Source organism: Apostichopus japonicus, chromosome 8 (assembly GCF_037975245.1).
Source record: "Apostichopus japonicus isolate 1M-3 chromosome 8, ASM3797524v1, whole genome shotgun sequence".
Taxonomy (NCBI): Eukaryota; Metazoa; Echinodermata; class Holothuroidea; order Aspidochirotida; family Stichopodidae; genus Apostichopus; species Apostichopus japonicus.
Window position 1 is genome coordinate 18498824 of NC_092568.1, and position 7310 is coordinate 18506133.

Below are 7310 nucleotides of genomic sequence, written 5' to 3' on the forward strand. Positions count from 1 at the left end.
CAGGAATTCTGTGTTTTACGGGGACCACCAATATAAGGAGGGCGCATTACTCGTGTCCTGCAGTATGTGAAGTTTCTGTAACAAACATAATGCTCGCAGATATTGGGCACCGGGGTGGGTGGGGGGGGGAGGGTAAGTTATAACAGTAAAAAAATGCAGCTTAATGTGCAAATGAAATGTTTACAAATTATTTATACAGATATGTATCTATATATATAAATGCTTATAAACTTGAATAAATGACTTCTATCTATAAAATATGGAACCATTTTCGACTGATTACTTGTTATACTGGTAATTGCAATTGATTCATATATGTCTAATGTGTGTTTACAGTTTCGCGTAACATAACCCGTAACACAATTAATTCACCTATAACCAGGGGCGCAATCAATCTTCTTTTACTGGGTTTGAGGGGGGGGGGGGGGGTCATATGTCATGTCGTGCAGGTGAAGGGTCTTAGGTGTCCCCTCCCAATTTTTTATATTGTGTGAATGTGGAGGGCACTCAGATGCAAAATGATGCTATGTCTTGCAATTTTTGAAACAATGTTGAATTTTTGACTGTTTTGGTTGTGCCGCACATACATTTTATGTGTTGATGTACTGTAAACTAAATTGTTTGTAATATTCTGTCTAGTTGTGGGGTAAGGGGGGGGGGGTTGCACCCATGCCTATGACAAATACTTAGACAAGTAGTGTTTATCAAGTAAGCATAAAAACAAATGTTTCATTTCTCTTAAAATACAACTAACTAACATTAGTTTTCGTGCTAAAATTTCGATGGTTTAGTGACAAGGACCTAACCTTCTTTGTTGAAACTATTAACCGTGACGGCAAAGACGCCACGTCGGTGAAGATGTGCCCCCACCCACACCCGCCTCCATACTGCAAGGACTCCCATTCAAACACTCCGAAACATTTACCTTACAGATTTGGTGGATGTAGTTAGGGCAAAAAGATGGATTTTTGAAGCAGTATTAGTAGCGTAAATTATATATTATATTTACATATAGTGAACTTTTCGTGTTTGCGAAATGACAAGTTAGATGTTATGTCATGTTCGCTAATAAATCCTTCTTGTGGAACTAAAACAAAAAAGTGTTTAGCGTGATCAGTTGCAATTCCAGTTCGGGAATATATATATATATTTTTTTTATAGTTTTCGCTTTAATTTTAGATTTTAATTTAGTTGAGATATTCACAATAAAAGGAAAAAACGGCTTTAATTTACGGTATTTATATAGTAAAGAGCACTAACAAAGATATTCAGTGGGCTATAAATAAAGTGTACCCGGTGCTAGATCACGCGCTATGGAAATTTCCACAGATTTAGGAATTTTACAATCATGAATTAAGCGCATGTATACGCTATAAAGGGAACTGCATGCTGTGAAGTTTTTCATAAAAGATTCGCAAATATCAAATTGTTTAAACAAGTATTATGAACTGATTATGGTTTGTAACTTGAACTGTCATTGACGTTATGAATTTGTTTCTCTATGGAGTATATTCCAATTAATGGAGTATAAACCAACGCACGGCAATATTGTTTGCTTTATTGCCTTAGTTTCGTTTTCAAGGAAAGATTTTGTTTCTCTATGTATAAATACCAGCCATTGAAAGCATACTTTGGGTTTTGCAAACTATCAGATATTTAGGAGAGACTACAACAACAACAAAAATGAAAGAAAGAAAGAAAAAAAAGAAAACATCACTTAACGTATATTAGTACTTTAAGATGATCATACGGTCACAGTATTGAAAGTACATCGAGTTGTTTGGTTTTGGTACCCAGCCTTTGCAGACTGGGCTAATTTTCTTTTAGGAAATATCATTCAAGTTCGAAAAAAGGCAAAAGAAATAATAATAATTATTATTATTATAATAATAATAATTGTTAATATTGTAAAATATAATAATTGTTAATATTGTAATATAATATTGTAATATTATAATAATAATAATAATAATAATAATAATAATAATAATAATAATAATAATAATAATAATAATAATAATAATAATAATAATAATAATAATAATAATAAAAATAATAATAATTGTAATAATAATAATTGTAATAATAATAACAATAACAACAACAATAATAATAATAATAATAATAATAATAATAATAATAATAATAATAATAATAATAAATTCAAATATATATATAATATATATAAGCATAATATATTTGAATGAGGATCTTTGCTAGTGCCCTGTCATAACCTATCAATGTATAACGTATTTTGCTATCTGAATTACCAGACAGTGTTCGCTTATGGATGTTCAACTCGAAGTGAGTCAAATTTACGGACACTATACTGACTCTCGTCCTAAGCATGGAGTGACTTTGTGTGTGTATATATATATAGTACCTTCATGGGCCAAACACTAGTACGAAATGGGGACTCATTTTACATTGGAAACAAAGTAAAGTATCTTAAAAAGGGGTCCGGTTTCTTTTTTGGCTATTTAAAGAGCAAAACCAAATAATCAAATCTCGTTGCTGTCCCCTTCTTATGCACAATGATCACACACATTAGTCACGCCTTTTTCCAGTCATTTTTTGTGTGCAATGATGCAAAACTGCCTACTATATGACCTTAGACAAATTTCTATGAAAGGTTATGCACTCTATTGTAATTGGAAACCCTGTTTTATACACTATTTTAAGACTGTGATGTCAGTTTGTTTATTCCCCTCCCCATTTTTCTCTGATATCAATGGGTGACAAAGGTTGCAATGGTTACACGTTTATTGTAACACGTTGAGGATTTGAGGGTGCATAACCACGAACAATAGCTGCAATGCTACACATACATGCTCCGTAACCATCCCACTTGTAGTGTCCAAATTCGAAATATACTTTGCCTTCTTCATTGCATTTATGAACCAATCGGTAGACTGTCATACTTGAGTTACAATATATGCTAACACAGCTATAAACTTGGTTCAAAGGTCCATGAGTCCATATCATGCAATACTAACACAGAGAACCTCGTTTTACACATTATACGGGTGGGGGAGTGGAGGGGGGGGGGATAGGCACGTTCCACCAGCTTTGTAAACTACCATACTCAAGAGAACCTCTTTTTCATAAATCGGAAGTACCCCTTTTTGGTGATAAAATTTCTGCAAACGAAAAGCGACCTTTTGTTGAAAACACAGAAACGAAAGCAACAACTGTAATAATAAAAATGCCTTGTTGTTCAAAATTATTCAGATACTAAAATTCTTGGTACGGATTTGGTTGTCGGCAACTCACATGTCCCACTACCCCGACATTTTTACCCTCCTAGGTATTTTACACTCTTCCTAATCGGAATTGCAAAACTGAGAAATTAGCCGGGCCATTCGACTATGTTTAACTGATTTGCAGCATGCCGGGTGCTATATTATGATGACAACTCAGTCATAGTTGACATTGCTGTTCCGTTATTTTCTTAGGTTTCCGTTTTGTCAAGGTGCGGGAAAGTTAGTGCTAAGGTGAGGAAAAAGCCGGGAGTAGTCATGGCAGGAAGTGAACGCTTGCGATAATGGCTTAACTTTTAGTGCATAACAAGAAATAAGAAAGATGCAACCACACATTGTGAATTTAAACGTCTTTTCTCGCTCATTTCCTTTTTAAAAATATGTGCCCACATCTTTAATATCAGAACATTTGTAAAACAAAACACGTGAAGCCATGCAGTACACACGCGTATGTTTTTCACCAAAGTACATTACAGGGCGTTTGAATATATACCGTAATAATGAAGCGAACTATAATGCGTTTTTTGAGGGCAATTTCGGTTCAACTTTCCTAATCGCTTTGCCATATTTTCTAACATGGTGGTGAAAACCTAAAGTTTATTATTATTTTTTTCGTAGTACAGATAAGGCACAGTAACAGTAGGATCAAACAGCAGTATATGCATCATATTTTGTAAGAAACGGTGCCACGTTATTGGGGCTTATTCCCTGTGGCGACTTTAAGAATGAAAGGTTTGAGGTCAAAGGTCGATTGAACTGAAAGTTGCTTTTATTACGAATTCAAGGACACATTTTCTATACATTTGCAACTCTCATAAGTGAAATTTTTTTCAAAATACATAGTTACAATGACGACTGAGGTAAAAAGTCAAGTCGGTTAAAGGACAAATACTATTTTGTACAGGTTGGACTTGATGGATGACAGAATTATAAAACATGTGTTTTGCTTGGATACTCCGTAAGTAATTATTCATTAAAGGTGTCTGCGATGAAAAAATGCAACTCCGTGGATTGTCCTTTTGTTTTTAAGTTTGCAGCAAAATGACTCTATATGTAGTCTCATTTCAATTAATTTCTCAACACAGGGACATAATTATTAAATAATAAAGGGCACTTTGTTCTTATACAAAAATGTGTGTTCCTGTGTGTGTGTGTGTGTGTGTGTGCGTGGGGGTAGGGGCCCACACACCCGGCCCCCGCTCTGGCTCCCGTACTAGGCAGGACCTACTCTCAACCCTTGTACGGCCGGTTCTTTTCACTATAACCATCTGGTTATAGCGGCGTTACATTCATTGAAGTAACACTAGTCCTTTCGAAAGGGAATAGACAATACACATGATGTTCCTTGATTTCGTTAAAGTTCAGAAGAGCGATCTTCATTTGCACTGTTGAGACGTTTGGTTTGAGAAAATGTATATTCATTCCTTCAGTTTCGCCCCAAATGTGGAGCTTTATCAAAGGATCCGGTCCATACAGACTCAAGAAAGAATGTATTAATCTCTAAATAACGTCCTACGATAGCAAATGTTTAAGTCAGAGGCAAATAATTTGTGATAAAAAATGAACTACATCTTTACTTAAGCCCTACAGCTACTTCAAAGATGGTAATATTAAACTCTTAAACAGGGTCCACACCTGGGCAATAATATCTCATTTACTTCATGTTGACGTTGTATTATAATTTAACAAAATTATATATTCTACACTGTTACATTGCAACTAACAGAACTTTCTCTAGAAGCTGAACATCAAAAGGAGTTTATATGCATCGTAGGATAGCCTTATGTAATTAAAGTTCTATTCGGGAGTTTACACTCTACAGAACTTAAGTACTCATAATGGATGAGTTTAGCACTTTCATAATATTGCTTGTATCGGCTTTTCACCTCTGATGAATCGCCATCTCTGTCTTCTCTATATCCTTCTTTTCATTGCTTTTCCTGTCTGACAAATTATATATGTTACAATGTAGCTCTCTTTTTTATTTTCTGCAAGATATCAGTTGGAATGTACATACCCTTAGGCAGCTAAGTAAAGTAGAACTTTCAAGTCATGCAGAACAGATTCAGAAGTGAGTGTTTAATGTTTCCTTATACATGCTTAAAGCAGGGTGCTGTTACAGATGAGCATCAGTGCAACAACATATATGGACTGTTAGTGCAAATGCCCCTATTAAATAGAAACACTGCTCGTCCTGTCTGGTGACAAAATTCAATATGTTACAATGTAGCTCCTTTCTTCCTTTTCTTCAAGATATCAGTTGGAAAGAAAAGTAACGTTGAACTTCTTTCTTTAAAGGGTGTTTTTACAGATGAGCATCAGTGCAACAACAATTCATGGTGTAGATGGAGACATAACAAAGCATCTTACTTTGCATCCCATAGGAACCTGGGTTTCCTCCATTCACAGGAAGCTGCAGGAGGTGGGGGTTGGGGGCTCCCCATGCTGAACTGATACTTGCTTAGAGCAACCGAGAAAGTGTGGTTGCAATCAGCCAGCTATTACGGTGTGGCAGAAAAGTAGTCATAGTTTCATGATTTTCCTCTTGCAATTAAGCCATGCAGGGTTATAAAAAAAAACGACCCCCACAAAGACCAACTTTGAAATCCCGCACATCATATTTTACAATTACAGAATAACCAAACCCATGGCATGATTACGACGGGTTTTAAAGGCTTTCATATCATCGCTTCTTCCTCACAACCCCCTCCCCTCCCCCCGTCCTGCATCCCTCTCGAGAAATATTGGGTCCATCTACTAATTAAGAATGGAATCGTTGCTTAAATTCAATAATCAATAGTTTATAGAAATTCAGTATTGCTGAAAGTTAGCATTTATACCTTGTAGTTGATTCCGACCGTTTTGTTAGCTTTAAAAAGAAAATAATTATTGAAGTTTATTTGATGTTGGAACCTCACAATATTTGCTCTATTTTTGATGTAATGGCCAGATATTACCTTTTTGACCTGATTAAACGTACCAAGACATCTATACTTTTTCCATAATTGTCATTTAAGCCCCCCCCCCCCAACCCCCCGCCCCTGTTTGAGTAAAGTGGCTTAGATGCAAAAGGGTGCTATCTTTGGCGAAGCTTGAACTGATTATATTTTTTATATATATTTGGGGAGAGGGGGCTGTGACATGGCACCCCTGGCGGACCGCCCCCCCTGGCTTAGTACGCCACTGTCTAGTTATCGCATGTCATGGTTACATTTTGGTTATGAAGAGTGATGCGTTCGTGTGATGAGTCAAATGCGCCGCTTGTGTGAATGTCACTTGTGTTGCCGTCTCTTGGACCAATGAGCTGTTAGCTATTACTTCCCCATTCCACTCTTTGGGCAGATTTACATCCATCATCGGTCCATGTGATCAAGTACGTAACATTGGTAGCTGTTAGGGTAATTCTAAAATTTGAAATAGCAACACTATTAATTGTTGGTTAGTTTTTATGCTGAGAAATTACTACCTTCAACATATTGTAAACGAAAATATCAAATTAAACTATACAGTGTTCTGGTAAGTTGGTATCAACAAGAAGAAACTACTTTACATACTTGACAATCTTTTAGACAAACAACTTTATTTGGCTACCGTGGTTTAACTTGTTTATGTTTGCGCACTATAGGTATATATATATATATACCGGTATACACCCATCCATTAACTAATTTTGAAATATTTATCTTAACAATCGACAAAAAACTTAAGCTATGAGTCACATCGGGCCTGAGTAAAACGAAAAAAACAAAAACAAAAAGAGGTGAAAAATGGGATACGTTTGGGGTTCCCCACTTAATTTATCCGTACGAAATCTTTCACGGTTGGTGAACACAAGGGGGTAGTACAGTGGTTCAATTGCAGTAAGGATTGTTTACTTAAGCATATTTGAACGTTAATCTGACATACACGGCCAAATATCAAAAGCAGGACACCTCGATCCTGGTGGACTGAAAATTAGTTAGGATCTTTAAATTGTGATACAAGATTTGAGCATGTCGGATATCATGTTAAAGCTTGTTTTCACCTAGTGATTGTTTCTACAAGACTAGT